General features: G+C 37.3%; 1 protein-coding gene across 14 annotated transcripts in view; it reads left to right on the top strand.

Moving 5' to 3' along the window:
• PEX5L (peroxisomal biogenesis factor 5 like) overlaps nt 1-20,820 on the top strand; it is an 817,344-nt gene that overhangs the window by 405,876 nt on the left and 390,648 nt on the right. The window contains exon 6 of one of the 14 annotated variants that reach the window (XR_014077147.1): nt 14,823-15,769. The exons of the other annotated variants lie outside the window; for them this stretch is intronic. The gene's annotated coding sequence lies outside the window, so the exon portion shown is untranslated. Of the gene's footprint in view, nt 1-14,822; nt 15,770-20,820 lie in introns of those variants that run through there. 14 annotated transcript variants of the gene reach the window in all.

Genomic DNA, 20,820 nt, shown 5'->3' with positions numbered 1-20,820 from the left:
AGTCATCAACATTTTTGTTCAGAGTAAAATCTTCTTAGTTTTTAATTATTCAATATTTTAACCTTCAAAATTGCTCTATTAGCAGTTTATGCAGTATCTTATGCAGTATAATATCAACCATCACTATAGTTTAGTTTGACAGAAACTCTTCATATATGAATGTATTGTAATAGAGCCGTTACTGAATTCTGACTGGTTGCATTTGTTTCTGCTTGACTCCTTTGTAAAGTCTGATAATCTTGTACATTTATAAGAGTTCAGGTTACACTAACCACTCTTGCAGAAAAGTAATAGTGTATATTTTATTAATGCATATTATATAACATGGGAATTCAAAACTTTGGACCTAAAAGTGTTTCTTGTGGTCTAACAATGTGTATGCCCTTGGAGCCCTAGGAGTGTTCTCAACTTTCCCTCCAAAGTACCCCTAAATGCCATGAATATGGGAGTTCAACCCATAACTACTCACCTTAAACTTAAAATACTGTTGTCATTTCATGTTTTATCTATAAATAATAAGAGGAGTTTTACTTGAAAATCCATAAGACATCTATGTATAATCAGGTAACCATGGATAAGATAAATTAACTCAGAATTTAGAAATAACAGAGTTTAGATGTGGGCTTTTTCTTCTGGGGAAAAGAAAAAGCTGTGTTCTCACTATCTGTTGTACTGAAAAGGTAAGAGTATGAAGTAGGGAGCTAGATATTAAATAAAGTGAAATTTTGTTCCCTTTCTGAGGCAGGAATCAGCTGCACTCAGAATTGAAAGCTATCCTTAGATATCCTTAGATTGGAAGATTGGGACACCTAATGTGATTTAGCACATTTCTCCTGAGTCAGAGGTGACATATGCTTAATAAAGTTTCCTTGTCATCATAATATCCTTCAATATGCAAAACTTTTTGGGCAGAGCCAAACTGAATAAGTTTAAAGATTTCCTGAAAAACTAATGAGCCCTTTCTGGTTTTGATGTTCAAAATTATTTTAAAAATTTGTTGGGTTGAGGTAGCCCCAACAAAGCCCTGTTGTTGTTCAGTTGCTTAGTGGTGTCCAACTCTTTGCAACCCTGTGAAAGTGAAAGCATTAGTTGCTCAGTCGTGTCCAACTCTTTGCAACCCCATGGACTGTAGCCCGCCAGACTCCTCTGTCCATAGAATTCTCCAGGTAAGAATTTTGGAATAGGTTGCCATTTCCTTCTGCAGGGGATCTTCCCAACCCAGGGATCAAACACAGGTCTCCTGCATTACAGGTGTATTCTTTACCATCTGAGCCACCAGGAAGCCCATGGACTGTAGCATTCCAGGTTTCTCTGTCCTCCACTATCTCTCAGAGTTTGCTCAAATTATGTCCATTGAGTCGGTGATGCTATCTAACCATCTTATCCTCTGCCACCCCCTTCTCCTTTTGCTTTCAATCTTTCCCAGCATCAGCTGCTTGGGAAACCTACCAGTTGCCCTGTTATCCGAAAGTAATTTACCATGAGGATAAAAGGAAGGTGAATTGGGCCCAGACATTTTTGTAACTTGAAAGCTAGTCCAAATTCATCTACCAGGCATGGGGTCATATTTAGGGGAGAAGTGGATGATTTTAGAAGCACAAACTAAGACAGCAATAACTTTGGGAGCCAAGCACAGGACACCATTGCACACTATACCAGCAAGCGTATCACTGTGCCTGCACAAGCACCTGTGAGATTAGAATCCCACAGCAACATTGGTTGAAGATTGGCAGTTCAACCAATGGTTCTGATAAGTTAATTGGGTTTTTACATTTATTTTCTTGGCATTTGAAGATGGGACTAATCCCTATGGACGGAGTAGGCCCTATAATTGTTGAATGAATTAGAGGAAGGTTGCAGAACATGAACAATTGATTTAAAAAACAAAAAGTATACATATTTGTAAAGTGTGTCTGTATTTGTACTGTAAGTTGGTTAAGGAGATCATGCCAGTTATTTGAAGAAGACTTGAATAAGCTCCAGTAATGGGACGGAAGCTGCCCATGGCCAGACACCTGTCTGTAAGTGATATGGGACATGCCTGGAGAGAGATCAAAGGTTCCTTTTACACGAGGTGAAAGACCTTAGACTCTGAGAAGAACCTGGAGATGCTTGGATGAATCAGTGTAGAAGAGAGTAGCACCCCTCTCCTAAATAAGAAATCTATAGAGTGCTGGGCTGCAGAATAATTTGGCTCAGACAGACAGAAAGCAGCTGAACTAGGCATCCATGCTAAGGCTGGGTAGCAGCAGTCACACATTCTAACCAGGTTCTTACATATTCAGCTTCTAGGGCCATGTTTGCATTGATCTCCACCCTCAAGAGAAAACATCTGAGATTCGCATTGGCTAGTGAAAGATTAGAGCAGATAGGACACTCCCTCTGAAGTCAAGGGAACCCCTTGAGACCCTCAAACATATCAAGAGCCACTAGAAAAGCCTGAACATCCTGATAGAGTTAGCAGGTGGTGATCCCAGGGTTATGATACTCTGGGGTTCTGATATAGGATGACATAGTTTTTACTCCATGGTGATGAATCTAGACATTTGCACATAGATGCTTATTGAGTATAAAAGTCTTCATCTAAAGAGTATAGTAAAATTGACATTCCAGGAAGATACTTCAATGAACCACTGTCCCTTTACTTTTCTCTTAATCCCCTACCCCATCTTGCTGCTCCTTATTCCCTCTCCCAACTGATAACCACTAGTTTGCTCTCTATATCTGTAAGTCTTTTACATTTTCTCATATTGACTAGTTTGTTGTATTTTTTAGATTCCATATATAAGTAAAAGCAAACAGTATTTGTCTTTCTCTGTCTGACTCAATTCACTTAGAATAATACCTTCCAGGTCCATCCATGATTTTTCAAATGGAAAAATTTCATTCCTTTTTATGGTAGAATAGTATTCTGTTTTTTGTGTGTGTTTATATATACATTATGATATATATGATACATTTATATCATTTATATATATATATCATTTTTTATCCATTCATCTGCTGATGGCCCCTTAGGTTGCTTCCATATCTTGGCTATGTAAATAATGCCACAGTGAACACTGGCATATCTTTTTGAATTAGTGTTTTTGTTCTCTTCAGATATGTACCCAGGTGTAGTTTGCTGGATCATATGGTAGTTCTTTTGTTGTTGTTTGAAAAACTTATGCACTGTTTTCCATGGTAGTTCCACTGACTTATCCCACCAACAGGGTACAAGTGTTCCCTTTTCTCTATGTTCTAACCAACATTTTGATGATATTCATTCTGACAGGTGTAAGATAATATCTCACTGTGGTTTTGAACTGAATTTCTCGCTGATTAGTGATATAGAGAATCTTTTCTTATGCCTGTTGACTATCTGTATATCTTCTTTGAAAAAGTGTTTATTTAGGTCTTTTGCTCATTTTTTAATTGGCATTTTTTTATGTTGAGTTGTGTGAACTGTTTGTATATTTCACTTATTAACTCCTTATTAGTCATCCGCATCAGAAATGTAATCATTTGGAGACACCTTGTATAAGCAGGAGATCACTTGCAGACAACTTTTCTACAAAAGTAGTTTGTGCTAAAAAAAAATAAATAAATAAAAAATATAACCTCTTTCTGAAATAGTTTATGTTGGGAACAATTTGTAAAAATCATAGCATGTGTTAGTTGCTCAGTCATGTCCAACCCTTTGCGACCCTACGGTCTGTAGCCCATCAGGCTCCTCTGTCCATGGAATTCTTTGGGCAAAAATACTGGGATGAGTTGCCATTTCCTTCTCCAGGGGATCTGCCCAACCCAGGAATCGAACCCAGACTCCCACATGGCAGGCAGATTCCTTACTGAATGAGCCAACAAATCATTGGTTACTATGGATGTCATTTATGTAAATGCATTTTAAGTGAAGTGAAGAGAAGGAACAGAGAGAGGTCTTTCCCCCCAAAAAAAGAAGTGATCAAATAGGAAGCAGAAGTATTAAGAGTTATAGCATGGTAAACCAGATGCACTACACTTGCTTTGACTGCAAGTCCAATTCTTTGAGCTATAGAATTTATGAAGAATTATATAGTGAGAGTCCTAATCTCTACTACTCCATCTCTTTCAAGCCAAAACATTTTCAACCCTCTTCACTCCTTCACTTATCCCTAAGATGTTTTATTCTCCTTCAGAATGCCTCTCAGACCATCTCTTGTCAGTACTTTCCAGCCTGGCTCCCCATCCTTCCCTTCTGAGACCCCTAGGGGTCCATTTTACCCTTACTCAAAGATCTGAAGCCAGTCCTGCCTTTAGACTAGAGGAATTTAAACAGACATAAGCCAAATAGTTTAATGTTTCATCTTAAACATCTGTGAACCTGTACAGATTCTGAATCATTGAGGAACTAGCAGGAATCAAGGAGCAAGCATGGAACAAAGGTAATAATAGTCTAAGACAATAGTTACCTCAAGCCCTCCAGGGCATGGATTCCAAACTTCAACACAAGTCTCCATGATTGGATCCCTACCATGATTCTGGCTTTACTAAACTTAAAAAAATAAAATGAGATCAATGTTGCACCACTATTTATTGAGCAGTATCTTTATACCACATGCTGTTTAAAACACTTTACATACCTTTATCTCATTTAATTCTCATAACTCTCATGGGCCGATTATATTCTTGTCCCCGTTTTAGGTTGGAAAAAAATGCTAATACTAAAATAGCTATTACTTGCTTAAATTCTCACACCTAGAAAGAGACCAAGTCAGGATTTGAACCCATGCTTATTCAACTGTAAAACCCAACTCCTGGTGTTGGATCTTCCTCACTTAAATCCACTTTGAGTTTGTTGCCACCTCATGTTCAGATCACTGCAAAGAGCCTGGTAACCAGGGTCCTTGCTTCAGTCCTCTCCCCGACTCCAAGCTTTGTCATCCGTTCCCAGAAATATCTGTAGCTTCCTCCTGCCCTCCTGTATGAGCAAAGATCAATATGGAAAGAATTAAAATCAATATGGGAACTGGAGGTTAGCATGTACTTCATCCCATTACATTCTTCAATATCAGACTTTGTTAAGGATCACCAAACAGAGTTGCTGTAGTTCTCAGATGTGTTTTATCTAGAGTAGATAAGGGACAAATGACAATTTCATGAAATAATAAATCATTTCTCACTGTAAAATATGTTCTTTATGAGAAGATCATTCATCGTTATCACTGATTCTTTCAGCCATTTCTTGTGAGATTAATTTATGCAATTTTACCAGCTAAAAGCATGATGATGCCAAATTTTCAGTGGAGATAACATAATAGAATCTGGGATCCACTATAGCAGAAGGTTGAGAACCAACAACCAGTACTGATTTTTAAGCTTCTTAAAAGCATGAAGCCTCAAACAGTAAACAAACTGCTCTAGCTTTTTTTCCCATGGCCAATTAGGGCATAGGTTTATTTTTAGTGAACAGTCCACAGAGACTTTGGAAGGAACAGGCACAGAGTACTTATGACTTTTCCTTTCACTAAAAAATAAACAACACAACAAAAAACACTTTTATTGTAACTACATAAACATTTTTTAAATTATAGGAGAGAAAAAATTACCTACAGTTCTACTCTCTAATACAATTACTATAAATATCTTTATATATTTCTTTTCATCATTTCATTACTTTTTTCTCATTGAAATAAAATTCATAAAGGATGCAAACAGGCAATTCATAGAAGAAATATAAATGGGCAATAAGCATGCCTTGCTGGTAATCGGGAAAATTGAAATTAAAACAATGAGGCATCATTTATTGGCAAAAATTCAAAAGATACAGGCACAGCTATATTCCACTTATTGAAGTACATAATGGAAAAAGGTTATGGGGCAATTTGCTGTATCTATTAAAATTATATTTTAAGGTATCATCCTTCAGAAATATTCAGACAGATGCAAAAAATATGTATGTAACTGCTCATTGAATCATTTTTTGTAGAATTTAAAAAAAACAAATATCATCTGAATTTTTATCAGTAAAAATGGTTAAATGCATTACAACATGTTCATCCTGGGGAATAAACATCAGTAGATGTTTAAAAATGCGATGCAAGAATAGTAATAGCAATGTCAGTTATGGAAAAGGTTTCTAATAAATATCATTAAGTAATAAAAGCATGTTATAGAACAACAGATTTAATATAATCTCATTACTTAAAAAATGAAACATGGAAATGTATAGATAATGAGAATGGAAATGCACCATGTTGTTAACAATGATTACATCTAGAAATGAATAAAATTAGAGTTGTAAAGAGGTATTATTACTTCTTAGAGTTTTTTTATTTTAATGAGATTATATGAATCTATTTGAATTTTATTATGTATTATTATTGTATTTGTTGTGGAATTTTTTCAATATTGGAACAAATAATTATAATATTCATATAATTTTAGATATCCTTAAATTCATTTAGCATTATACCCAAACATATTTCCTGCTTTTTATAACAAATATTTTAATATACAATATTCCATCCAGTAAATAGACCACTTTCCATAGTAATTACTCTCTTTCTGGATTTTTACATTGTTATCAACTATATATAATGTTGCAATATATATCTCTTTTAGAAACAGGATTATTTTTACTTTCTTTATTTTGAAATGAATTTCTATCAATTAGAACCCCAGGGCAGAATTAACTTGGTGAAATGTTAAGAATCCTATTGAGTTGAACAATCCTATTGAAGCCAAGAGCAAGACCTTATTGCTCTCCTTCCCTGCTGCCAAGGAGTCTTCTCTACAAATAGCAAAGACTCTATTTTATTTGGCCAGTTTTTCCTGTTGTACCATTAAGTGACTTTGATCTTAATTAAGCAGTTAATATTTCTGCCATCTCATATTTTGTGACTAGACCCAGTTTTAAAAAGGTGAAGCAGGGAGGCAGGAAGATTGCTTGTTTTTATCATAATGTATCAGCACAAAGACTCAGACATCAGTTACTACTTGCTATTCCAGGGAGCATTCTCTGGTTGGTGAGGACTATGCTATAGAACATCTTTTCCCAGAAGGCAATGAAGATGCTCAGCAAGAGCAGGCTTCTGTGGAAGAAAAACCTGATAAAGATCAAGTAGCCCCAGGAAAGCTGTGCTTAGATTTTGGAACAAGGTGTGCCTTCAAATAGATGAGCTCAATCTTGATGAAAACCAATTGCATTCATGCAACCCAAGACAAACATTTTCACTTTTGTAGTTGTTGCTGCTTTCTCCTGAATACCCAATTCTTAAAATAATACAGGAGTTCTTAAAACCTTTCCATTACCCTGCAGTTCAGGAATAGTTGAGGTTAGTTACCACACTGGAAGCCTTAGGAATTAGAGCTTTCATTACAATATAAATATATATTATAAATAATAATATATTGATGCTTATAAACTGTGGTGTTGGAGAAGACTTTTGAGAGTCCCTTGGCCAGCAGGAAGATCAAACCAGCCAATCCTAAAGGAAATCAACTTTGAATATTCATTGGAAGAACTGATACTGAAGCTGAAGCTCCAATACTTGATGTGAAGAGCCAAGTCATTGGAAAAGACCCTGATGCTGGGAAAGATTGAAGGCAGGAGGAGAGAGAGGCAACAGAGAATGAGTTGGTTGAATGGCATCACCCAATCAATGGACATGAGTTTGAGCAAGTTCTGAGACTTGGTGATGACAGGGAAGCCTGGAGTGTTAGACTATAGCCCACCAGGCTCCTCTGTCCATGGCATTCTCCAGGAAAGAACACTGGAGTGGGTTATCACTCCTTCCTCCAGGGGATCTTCCCGACCCAGGACTCGAACCCGTATCTCATGTCTCCTGCATTGGCAGGTGAATTCTTTACCACTAGCGCCACCTAGGAAGCCCTAGACAGGGTTCAGTTCAGGTCAGTTCAGTCTCTCACTCGTGTCTGACTCTTTGTGACCCCGTGGACTGCAGCATGCCAAGGCCTCCCTGTCCATCACCAACTCTTGGAGTTTACTCAAACTCATGTACGTTGAGTCAGTGATGCCATCCAACCATCTCATCCTCTGTCGTCCCCTTCTCCTCCCACCTTCAATCTTTCCCAGCATCAGGGTCTTTTCTAGTGAGTCAATTCTTTCATCAGGTGGCCAAACTATTGGAATTTTAGCTTCAGCATCAGTCTTTCCAATGAATATTCAGGCCTGATTTCCTTTAGGATGGACTGACTGGGTCTCCTTGCAGTCCAAGAGACTCTCAAGAGTCTTCTCCAACACCACCACAAATATATAATATCAACAATTATATGTATGTCAGAGACGCTCATCAAAAGGTAGAATTTATTTTTCCTCCACTTGAAATTGAGAATGGGCTTATTGCTGCTCAGTTGAACAGATGCAACAGAAATGAAGCTGTGTAACATCCAGTGCTATGTTGTAAAAAGCAATATGACTTTCCTAGCCCCACCTTGATACTTGCCCTTGGAAATCAGCTACCACATACTGAGAAAGCACATTACTTTGAAGAGATCTTGTGTAGGTGTTCCAGCCTACATATTAGTCTCCCCTAAAACCTCAGTCAATAGCCACCGTCAACTACCACATATGTGGAAGCGAGTACATTGGTTCTCACATGAACAATGTTGCCACCCTACTCCTTTAGAAGGGAACATTTGACATATTGGGGAGATATGTTTGATTGTTACAACTTGAAAGGGAGTGCTGCTAACAGCTAGTAAGTAGTGGACCAGAATACTGCTAGATATTCTACAATACACAGTCCCCTACAACAAAGAATGTTCAACCCAAACAACAACAGTACTGAGATAGAGAAACCCTGCTTCAGATGACTCCAGCCCACAGTCTTTCAGCCAGGCCAGTGGATTTTAAGTGGAGCAGAGACAAACTGTCCCTGCCAAACCCTAAGTTGCACTTCAATGAGGTGGTTTGTTTTTCGGCAGTAAATAATTGGAACACCATCAAATAAGTGGAAGAACTAAATAACATCCTCAGGCTTTTGTAAATCTGAAGCTCATGCATCTTCCCATGCTACCTTGAAGAAAGAATAACAAAGAGTAACAAAGCACCTTTAGCCAAAGTGTAATGAGATCTGGACACAGGTGAATAAAGGAAAGATGAGTATTATGGGAAGAGAGCAATACAGTATCTTTCACTGGGTAATTGTCTCTGTTCATTTCCAAGGCAAACCATTCAATATCATGGAAAACCAAGTCTATGGCCTGACCAGTAACACTCAAGAAGCTGAAGTGGAACAGTTATATGAAGACCTACAAGACCTTCTAGAACTAAAGATGTCCTTTTCATTATAGGGGACTGGAATGCAAAAGTAGGAAGTCAAGAAACACATGGCGTAACAGGCAAATTTGGCCTTGGAGTACAAAATGAAGCAGGGCAAAGGCTAACAGTTTTGCCAAGAGAACGCACTGGTCATAGCAAACACCCTCTTCCAACAACACAAGAGAAAACTCTACACATGGACATCACAAGATGGCCTACACCAAAATCAGATTGATTATATTCTTTGCAGCCAAAGATGGAGAAGCTCTATACAGTCAGGAAAAACAAGACCGGGAGCTGACTGTGGCTCAGATCATGAACTCCTTATTGCCAAATTCAGACTTAAATTGAAGAAAGTGGGGAAAACCACTAGACCATTCAGATATGACCTAAATCAAATCCCTTATGATTATACAGTGGAAGTGAGAAATAGATTTAAGGGACTAGATCTGACAGACAGAGTGCCTGATTAACTATGGATGGAGGTTTGTGACATTGTACAGAAGACAGGGACAAGACCATCCCCAAGAAAAAGAAATGCAAAAAAGCAAAATGGCTGTCTGAGGACGCCTTACAGATAGCTTTGAAAATAAGAGATGCAAAAAGCAGAGGATAAAAGGAAAGATATACCCATTTGAATGCAGAGTTCCAAAGAATAACAAGGAGAGATAAGAAAGCCTTCCTCAGAGATCAGTGCAAAGAAATAGAGGAAAACAACAGAATGGGAAAGACCAGAGATCTCTTCAAGAAAATTAGAGCTATCAAGGTAACATTTTGTGCAAAGATGAGCTCGATAAAGGACAGTAATTGTATGGACCTAACAGAAGCAGAAGATATTAAGGAGAGATGGCAAGAATACACAGAAGAACTATACAAAAAAAGATGTTCACAACCCACATAATCACGATGGTGTGATCACTCACCTAGAGCCAGACATCCTGGAATGTGAAGTCAAGTGGGCCTTAGGAAGCATCACTATGAACAAAACTAGTGGAGGTGATGAAATTCCAGTTGAGCTATTTCAAATCCTGAAAGCTGATGCTGTGAAAGTGCTGCACTCAATATGCCAGCAAATTTGGAAAACTCAGCAGTGGCCACAGGACTGGAAAAGGTCAGTTTTCATTCCAATCCCAAAGAAAGGCAATGCCAAAGAAAGCTCAAACTAGTGCACGATTGCACTCATCTCATACTCTGGAAAAGTAATGCTCAAAATTCTCCAAGCCAGGCTTCAGCAATACATGAACCATGAACTTCCAGATGTTCAAGCTGGTTTTAGAAAAGGCAGAGGAACCAGAGATCACATTACCAACATCCACTGGATCATCGAAAAAGCAAGAGAGTTCCCAAAAACATCTATTTCTGCTTTATTGACTACACCAAAGCCTTTGACTGTGTGGATCACAATAAACTGTGGAAAATTCTGAAAAAGATGGGAATACCAGACCACCTGACCTACCTCTTGAGAACCTGTGTGCAGATCAGGAAGTGACAGTTAGAACTGGACATGGAACAACAGATTGGTTCCAATTAGTAAAAGGAGTACGTCAAGGCTGTATATTGTCACCGTGCTTATTTCACTTATATGTGGAGTACATCATGTGAAACACTGGGCTGGAGGAAGCACAAGCTGGAATCAAGATTGCTGGGAGAAATATCAATAACCTCAGATATGCAGATGACACCACCCTTAGGGCAGAAAGGGAAGAAGAACTAAAGAGCCTCTTGATGAAAGTGAAAGAGGAGAGTGAAAAAATTGGCTTGAAGCTCAACATTCAGAAAACTAAGATCATGGCATCTGGTCCCATCACTTCATGGCAAATAGATGGGGAAACAGTGGAAACAGTGTCAGACTTTATTTTTTTGGGCTCCAGAGTCACTGCAGATGGTGATTGCAGCCATGAAATTAAAAGACGCTTACTCCTTGGAAGGAAGGTTATGGCCAACCTAGATAGCATATTTAAAAGCAGAGACATTACTTTGCCAACAAAAGTCCATCTAGTCAAGGCTATGGTTTTTCCAGTGGTCATGTATGGATGTGAGAGTTGGATGGTGAAGAAAGCTGAGCACCGTAGAGTTGATGCTTTTGAACTGTGGTGTTGGAGAAGACTCTTGAGAGTCCGTTGGACTGCAAGGAGATCCAATCAATCCATCCTAAAAGAGATCAGTCATGGGTGTTCATTGGAAGGACTGATGTTGAAGCTGAAACTCCAATACTTTGGCCACCTCATGCGAAGAGTTGACTCATTGGAAAAGACCCTAATGCTGGGTAGGATTGGGGGCAGGAGGAGAAGGGGACGACAGAGGATGAGATGGTTGGATGGCATCACCAACTCGATGGACATGGGTTTGGGTAGACTCCGGGAGTTGGTGATGGACAGAGAGGCCTGGCGTGCTGCAATTCATGGGGTCACAAAGAGTCGGACACGACTGAGTGACTGAACTGAACTAAACTGAAAGAGGCCCAACCTAAGCTGTGAAAATATTATTTTTACAAGTACATTATCCCTAGAAAGAGCTGATCAGTCAGGCTCATTTATTGACCATATCGCACCCCATTTAGTTAATAAAATATTTAAATATTCAGCTGATTTGCTAAGTACCTCATCACTTCAAAGTAATTCTGATATCTGTCCTAAGAACATAAACTGAAATGTAAGCAATGATTTGTGGGCAACATTGCTTACAGCAAGATTGTTTGTAAGAGTTTTAAAACTGGAGAAACCTTAAGGTCTGACAAGAGTAACATAATTTAGCAACATAAATTTATAGTATTAATCTACAGTAGACTATCATGCAACCATAAATGAACTGCTCTATTCTGTGTCCTACTCCTCATCTTTCTTGGCATACCTTCTTACACAACTGACCTACTTCTGTGCCTATGATGATCACACCTGTTTCTCAAGACTAGATCTTCAGTACACCCTATCTCTGGTTTTTTTTGTGTGTTCTGCTGTTTTTAAACATTTCCTTAGGTTTATTTTCAGCCCTTTTATTGATTTGCTGTTGTTCTTGTTGTTGGTCTGTTCTTGTTCTACTTTTTTAATTTCTAAAAGTTATTTTCTTTTATATATTATCATGTTACTATTTAATGGATGCAATATCTTCTCTTATATTTCTGAGCATACAAATTACAGGGTTGTTTCTGTTTTTGTCATGTTCCCTCCGAAGGTTTTATTTGTTTGTTCTCTGTTGGAGCTTTTGCTTAATTTTCTAATATACCATGCACATTTCAGAGAAAGGCTCCAAAAATATGGTTGGAGTTTTTCTAGCAGAAAGGGGAGGAAAGATGAACTTTTAAATTAGTAGGCTTTATTTTAGAGCAATCAAGTAAGAAGATAACTTTTTAGATATGGAGCCTAAATAACTGACGTTGGGGCCCCTACTCAATTTCCCAAGAAACTAATCCTCTTTTATTCAGCCTGAGGTATATAAATGACTGGCTGTTACGGGAAATATGTTGGAGGAGACCCATGATTCAGGAAATAGATATCCCCCAGTCCTCCTGTTTTCAACTTTACCACCATCCACTTTGTCTGGATCACACTTCAGTGTCACTCTCTCCAGGCACATAGGTTTTATAGCTTCCTTCCCTTGCTGAGTTAGTTACTATTCCTCCATTTGAGCTTTGTTTTCCAAAACTTGTATCATTTCTCATCTCCTTTTGCTTTCTCTTCTGATCCATTTGGGTGTACTTGTAGTTCTATGCTTTTTAAAAACTGTTTTACTGATATTTTAGAAAAGTTTCCATAGGGAGAAGAGATAAATGTATCTATTCAATCACATTCTCATCTTTTTCTCTCTAGTTTAAATGCTACTTTCACCATATACTAAAATTGGCATATAATTGGCAATATTTTGAGGCATTCTAATCTCTCCTACTGTGCTATCTAATTATGTAACAGTACCAGACTTCTAATTATCATGACTTTAAAATATATTTTCATATCTGGCAGTGTAATTCCTAATCAGAATTCTTTTTTTAAAATTTCAAAAATTTTCCTGGCTGTTCTCACACTTTCTAGATTAACTCTAAAACAAGTTATATAAACTTTATAAATCAATTTGAGAAACTTGACTTTTTCTGTTGGTGTTTCCATATTCAAGAACTTCATATGAGTCCCTGTTTAATCATTAAAGTTTTATATTTTCTTTCATATCAATACTGGTTAATTCTTAAACCTGTTTTTAGGTATTTCAGGTTTTAATTTTATTTGGAAAATGAAGTTTTTAATTTTATTTTCTAAAAATATGTTTTTGATGATACAATGGGAAACTGATTTTTTTAAATTCAATTTATAATTTGAAATTGTACAGGTTGCTAATTCTTGAGTCACTTAAGTTTTCTTTATGTGCAGACATATCATCTACATATAATGATAATATTTGTTTGGCTTCCAGGAGTTATTTTTATTCATTTTCCTGCTTTATTACACTATCATTTGAAATGTAGCATTAAATAATGGTAGTAATAACGGGCATTGTTCTCTTGTTACAGATTTTCATAGGCATGTCTCTGGTGTTTTATTATTAAGAATAAATTTGTCAGGTTCAAATGCATAGCATTGACTTTAAGAAAGTGATAACACAATAAATGAGAACTTTCAGCAAACCCTGGCACTGCCACCCCCGATTCTCTTGACCCTTCCCTCTACCTTCCCCTCTCCCATAATCAGTCATCACTAAGACTTCACAATTCTGCCTCCTAAATATCTCTTAAATCTTCCATGGATTTCCTCTTCTACTGCCTTAGTTAATACTGTTATACTTTTTTTTGTATTATCAATAAACTTTTAACTATCTGCTGATGCAGAGCCCCTCCAATTCATTTCCATACTTCTGCTCAAATGAATTTTTGAAATGCAAAACTGGTTATGTCACCTCCTGTTAAGCCTCTAATGCTCTTAGAATAAAATTTGAACTCTTTAATATGGCTTGTAAAGAACTTGGTCATCTGGCCCTGCTTAGCTTTCCAGGCTTTATCTCTAACCACCAGCCATTTACCTCTACATTCTAGCAGTATTCTATTTTCTCTCAATTTGCAATCTTTGTACAAATTATTTCTTCTGCCCAAAACACTTTTTTTTCCTTCTTTGCTGGCTAACTCCTATTCTTTGGTCAGCAAGCCTTCCAAGAGACATACTTTTGATTTGTAGCCCCCAGTTATCTCCTGTATTTCGCTAACAAAGCCATTTGAACTCTATAATACAATTACTTGATTACCACTCTGTCTTTCCCACTATAATGTAAACTATCTAAAACAAGAGATAGTTCCTATCTTTTTCACTATTTTATACCCATTGCCAGGTGGAGCACCTGAAATTAGTATTCAATAAATATTTGTTAAATAAGCTTCTGTTAAGTGAAGAAACAGATATTGGATAGATCATGTATACTTTTTATTTGAACTACCACTGATGCTATTAGGGACTTATTAGTTTAACAGTGCATCATCTTTGTATGTCTGAAATAGAAATGAATTTGCTTTGGTATAATTGTCTCCTGTTACACTGCTAATTCAGTTACTTAATATTTAATAAATTTCTTTGGATCTATTTTGTATCTATCTATCCATCAGATGACCATTATATCAACTACCATGGGCAGGAATCCCTTAGAAGAAATGAAGTAGCCATCATGGTCAACAAGAGTCCGAAATGCAGTACTTGGATGCAATCTCAAAAAGACAGAATGATCTCTGTTTGTTTCCAAGGCAAACCATTCAATATCATGGTAATCCAAGTCTATGCCCCAACCAGTAACACTGAAGAAGCTGAAGTTGAATGGTTCTATGAAGCCTTACAAGACCTTTTAGAACTAATACCAAAAAAGATGTCCTTTTCATTATAGGGGACTGGAATTCAAAAGTAGGAAGTCAAGAAACACATGGAGTAACAGGCAGATTTGGCCTTGGAGTACAGAAGGAAGCAGGGCAAAGGCTAATAGAGTTTTGCCAAGAGAACACACTGGTCATAGCAAACACCCTCTTCCAACAACACAAGAGAAAACTCTACACATGGACATCACCAGATGGTCAACACCAAAATCAGATTAATTATATTCTTTGCAGCCAGAGATGAAGAAGCTCTATACAATCAGCAAAAACAAGACCGGGAGCTGACTGTGGCTCAGATCATGAACTCCTTATTGCCAAATTCAGACTGAAATTGAAGAAAGTAGGGAAAACCACTAGACCATTCAGGTTTGACCTAAATCAAATCCCTTATGATTATACAGTGGAAGTGAGAAATAGATTTAAGGGACTAGATCTGACAGACAGAGTGCCTGATGAACTATGGATGGAGGTTCGTGACATTGTACAGGAGACAGGGATCAAGACCACCCCCATGGAAAAGAAATGCAAAAAAGCAATATGGTTGTTTGAGGATGCCTTACAAATAGCTGTGAAAAGAAGAGAATCAAAAAGTAAAGGATGAAAGGAAAGATATACCCATTTGAATGCAGAGTTCCAAAATATAGCAAGGAGAGATAAGAAAGCCTTCCTCAGAGATCAGTGCAAAGAAATAGAGGAAAACAACAGAATGGGAAAGACTAGAGATCTCTTCAAGAAAATTAGAGATACCAAGGGAACATTTCATGCAAAGATGGGCTCCATAAAGGACAGAAATGGTATGGACCTACAGAGTAAAGTGAGCCAGAAAGAAAAACACCAATACAGTATACTAGCACATATATATGGTATTTAGTCAATCGGCAAAGATAACCCTGTATGCGAGACATCAAAAGAGACACAGATAAATAGAACAGTATTATGGACTCTTTGGGAGAGGGCGAGGGTGGGATGATATGGGAGAATGGCATGGGAGCATGTAAATTATCATATGTGAAACGAATCGCCAGTCCAGGTTCAATGCATGATACAGGGTGCTCTGGGCTGGTGCACCAGGATGACCTGGAGGGATGGGATGGGGAGGGAGGTGGAAGGGGGGTTCTAGAGGGGGAAAACATGTACACCCATGGTGGATTCATGTCAACGTATGGCAAAACAAATACAATATTGTAAAGTTAAAAAATAGAAAATCCCCCCAACTAAAATAAATAAAAAAAAAGAAAAAAGAAAAAAAAAAAATAGAAAATAAACTAATTAAAATAAAAAAAGTTAAAAAATATAACGTGGAATTTTTCTTCTTTAAGAAGGGAAGAGTAAATAAAAGATAAGAAAAATTAAAAAAAAAAAGAAGAGGTAGCAAAAATACACAGAAGAACTATACAAAAAAGATCTTTAAGACCCAGATACTAATAATGGTGTGATCACTCACCTAGAGCCAGACATCTTGGAATGTGAAGTCAAGTGGGCCTTAGGAAGCATCACTATGAACAAAACTAGTGGAGGTGATGAAATTCCAGTTGAGCTATTTCAAATCCTGAAATCTGATGCTGTTAAAGTGCTGCACTCAATATGCCAGCAAATTTGGAAAACTCAGCAGTGGCCACAGGACTGGAAAAGGTCAGTTTTCATTCCAATCCCAAAGAAAGGCAATGCCAAGGAATGCTCAACTACCGCACAATTGCACTCATCTCGCACGCTAGTAAAGTAATGCTTAAAATTCTCCAAGCCAGGCTTCAGGAATACGTGAACCGTGAACTTCCAAATGTTCGAGCTGGTTTCAGAAAAGGCAGAGGAACCAGAGATCAAATTGCCAACATCCGATGGATCATCAAAAAAGCAAGAGAGTTCCAGAAAAAAACATCTATTTCTGCTTTATTGACTATGCCAAAGCCTTTGACTGTGTGGATCATAATAAACTGTGGAAAATTCTGAAAGAAATGGGAATACCAGACCACCTGACCTGTCTCTTGAGAAACCTGTATGCAGGACAGGAAGCAACAGTTAGAACTGGACATGGAACAACAGACTGGTTCCAAATAGGAAAAGGAGTACGTCAAGGCTGTATATTGTCACCCTACTTATTTAACTTATATGCAGAATACATCATGAGAAACGCTGGGCTGGAAGAAGCACAAGCTGGAATCAAGATTGCTGGAGAAATATCAATAACCTCAGACATGCAGATGACATCACCCTTATGGCAGAAAGTGAAGAGGAACTAAAAAGCCTCTTGCTGAAAGTGAAAGAGGAGAGTGAAAAAGTTGGCTTAAAGCTCAACATTCAGAAAACTAAGATCATGGCATCTGGTCCCATCACTTCATGGGAAATGGGAAAACAGTGGAAACAGTGTCAGACTTTATTTTTTTGGGCTCCAAAATCACTGCAGATGGTGATTGCAGCCGTGAAATTAAATGACGCTTACTCCTTGGAAGGAAAGTTATGACCAACCTAGACAGCATATTAAAAAGCAGAGACATTACTTTGCCAACAAAGGTCCGTCTAGTCAAGGCTATGGTTTTTCCAGTAGTCATGTATGGATGTGAGAGTTGGACTGTGAAGAAAGCTGAGCACCAAAGAATTGACGCTTTTGAACTGTGGTGTTGGAGAAGACTCTTGAGAGTCCCTTGGACTGCAAGGAGATCCAACCAGTCCATCCTAAAGGAGATCAGTCCTGGGTGTTCATTGGAAGGACTGATGTTGAAGCTGAAACTCCAGTACTTTGGCCACCTCATGCGAAGAGTTGACTCATTTGAAAAGAGCCTGATGCTGGGAAGGATTGAGGGCAGGAGGAGAAGGGGATGACAGAGGATGAGATGGCTGGATGGCATCACGGACTTGATGGACATGAGTTTGAGTAAACTTCGGGAGTTGGTGATGGACAGGGAGGCCTGGTGTGCTACAATTCATGGGGTCGCAAAGAGTCGGACATGACTGAGCGACTGAACTGAACTGATCCTTCAGATTATTCTGTATTATTATTTCTTGCTATCTTTGTGTGATTTTGATATTAAAATTATATATAATAACTTGATTTTATTATTATGTTTCTGGATTGTATTTTCTCCATGAAAACTCTCATTCAGTACTGGAGCCCTGGAATCTAATAGTGTAGGTACCCATAAAATACTTGTTAAATGAATACATAAATTGAATTAGAAAACTTTTCTTATTTTTTCTGTAAAAACTAAATAAATAACTTAAGAATTAGTTGTTCTTTTGAAAGTTAAAATGACCAATATCCAATGCCTACTAAACTTGATGCTTTTTGTGGAGCAGTAAGGAATGAGAGAGGGAATTTGTTGGGTTCTGCTTTTCTCTGCTTTTGGTCTATTTATATTTTCTATTTCCTCTTATTCAATTTGTATATGCTTACTATCATACATTGAGTCCAAATTTGTAGGTTATATTCCTCTATCATAAATCTATTTTCTTTGAAAAATGCTAAAACACAGCAAACTGAAAATCACTGAGAATCCATATAGATATATAGATGTAGATTTATAACCTACATCCAATCCCAGCCCCTAAATAATCACATTTGTTGCTAATTTATTTTTATGTACATTTTCTTATCTATTCATTCAAACATTGTTAACAGTCTCTCATTTTGTGACTCTCTATATCAAACTACTAAAATATTCTCGTCTTATTTTGTTCTAATACCATGTTTTGTTTTGTTTTTTTAATATTTAGGGATTTAATTCCTCTAGAATTTATTTTGATATAACATAGGGCTCTAACCTGACTGCTTTTGTCAGTGGCCCAGTGTCATTTATTGACTAAATTCCTCCTTTACTTGGCTGAAATTAAATGTCACTCTTATCATTTTGATAACTATATAACTTGTTCCATTGCATTAATTAATAGTGGTAATTATGGTATTGTTGTCATCGTTGTTTTAAAACAGTTTTAATGGTCACCTGTGCCATTGAAGGAGAATATTCTTGGTCCAAGATTAAATTTATTCCTCTTGTTTACACTGAACCACCCAAGATATGCCACGTATTTGATGGCTGCCTCTTTGGATAATGACTTTCTCATAAAATTTTCTTTTATTTTGCTTTCATGGAATCTCTGACTACATTTCTCAGTGTGCTTTTTATCATATAAAGTATTCCCAAGCTTTCCATCATTGCATATGTTCCATCACACCTTAAGTTGTTATGTTTTTCCCCAAAACCCTTTGTCCTGACACCTCTGTGATCTGGACTGTTCTCTGAGCCACAGGTAGAATTTCACTTTTCCCTCGTTGTTTCTTGACGTCCCATTTTAATTCATGCCATTATTTCAACAGAGTACATCCTTTTAAAAAATAAATCCTAAGACAATATCTGAGTCCTTTCATATTTTAAAATATTTTTATCTTGTCCTTACACTTGTTAATAATATTACAAGAGAAGTTTACTTTGGAAATTTTCTTCCTCGGATGTTTAAGGGCATATGCTCCATTGTCTCATAGCATCCAGCATTTCTGAGAAATATGATTTCAGTTGAATTCTTATTTTTTGGTAGATTATCTTTAATTCTCTTTGGAAATTTTAGGAACTTATCTTTATGTTTATTTTCTAATACTTCATGTGGATATGCCAAATTTAAGTCTATTCATCTATTTTGTGCAACACTTGAACATTTTCCATTCAGTTCTAGAAAACTAATTTTGTAACTATACTTTATTTATATTTATAATTTAATAACATTCTTCCCAGGTCTTCTCTAGTGTCTCTTTTTTGAATGGCCACTTAATTGGATATCAGCTCTTAGAAGTGATCCTGTATGTATCTTATCGATCATTTTCCACACAGTTTTATGGCTGTCCTTTTAGTCTACATTCTGTGTAAGTTTTTATTTTTCAAAATCTTAAATTATTTTTTTAAGTAGCAATCACATATTTAATTTTCAAGAATTTATCTTGTTTGAACTTGCCTTTCCCATAGGAGACAGTACTACTAATAGGCATGCAATATGGCCTTGAATTGCCCTTAAGTTAACATTCAATAATTGGAGTTTTCTTTTGTAAGTTCTCTTTTTTTCCCTAATTTATTTCTAGGTTGTTGCTAGAGACAGTTTTTCCATTTTAGTCTCTTGGTTTTTCTGTCATGATGTAGGCTTTCATCAAATGTCTGGTAATTCTTATTTTTTCATTTACATTTCAGTTCAGTTCAGTCACTCAGTTGTGTCTGACTCTTTGCAACCCCATGGACTGCAGGACGCCAGGCTTCCCTGTCCATCACTAACTCCCAGAGCTTACTCAAACTCATGTCCATCGAGTCTGTGATGCCATCCAGCCATCTCATCCTCTGTCATCCCCTTCTCCTGCCTTCAATCTTGCCCAACATCAGGGTCTTTTCCCATGAGTCAATTCTTTGCATCAGGTGGCCAGTGTATTGCAGTTTCAGCTTCAGCATCAGTCCTTCCAGTGAATATTCAGGACTTATTTCCTTTAGGGTTGACTGGTTTGATCTCCTTGCAGTCTAAGAGACTCTCAAGAGTTCTCCAACACCGTAGTCGAAAGTATAAATTCTTCGGCACTCAGCTTCCTTTATAGTCCAACTCTCATATCCATACATGACTACTGGAAAAACCATAGCTTTGACAAGATGGACCATTGAGGGAAAGTAATGTCTCTGCTTTTTAATATGCTGTCTAGGTTTGTCATAGCTTTTCTTCCAAGGAGCAAGCATCTTTTAATTTCACAGCTGCAGTCACTGTCTACAGTGCTTTTGGA

The sequence above is a fragment of the Giraffa tippelskirchi genome, chromosome 2, assembly GCF_054371585.1.
Source record: "Giraffa tippelskirchi isolate mGirTip1 chromosome 2, T2T-mGirTip1v1.2.pri, whole genome shotgun sequence".
In the NCBI taxonomy this organism is placed as follows: Eukaryota; Metazoa; Chordata; class Mammalia; order Artiodactyla; family Giraffidae; genus Giraffa; species Giraffa tippelskirchi.
Note: the sequence above shows the minus strand (reverse complement) of the source record. Positions and strands in the feature narration are given on the sequence as shown.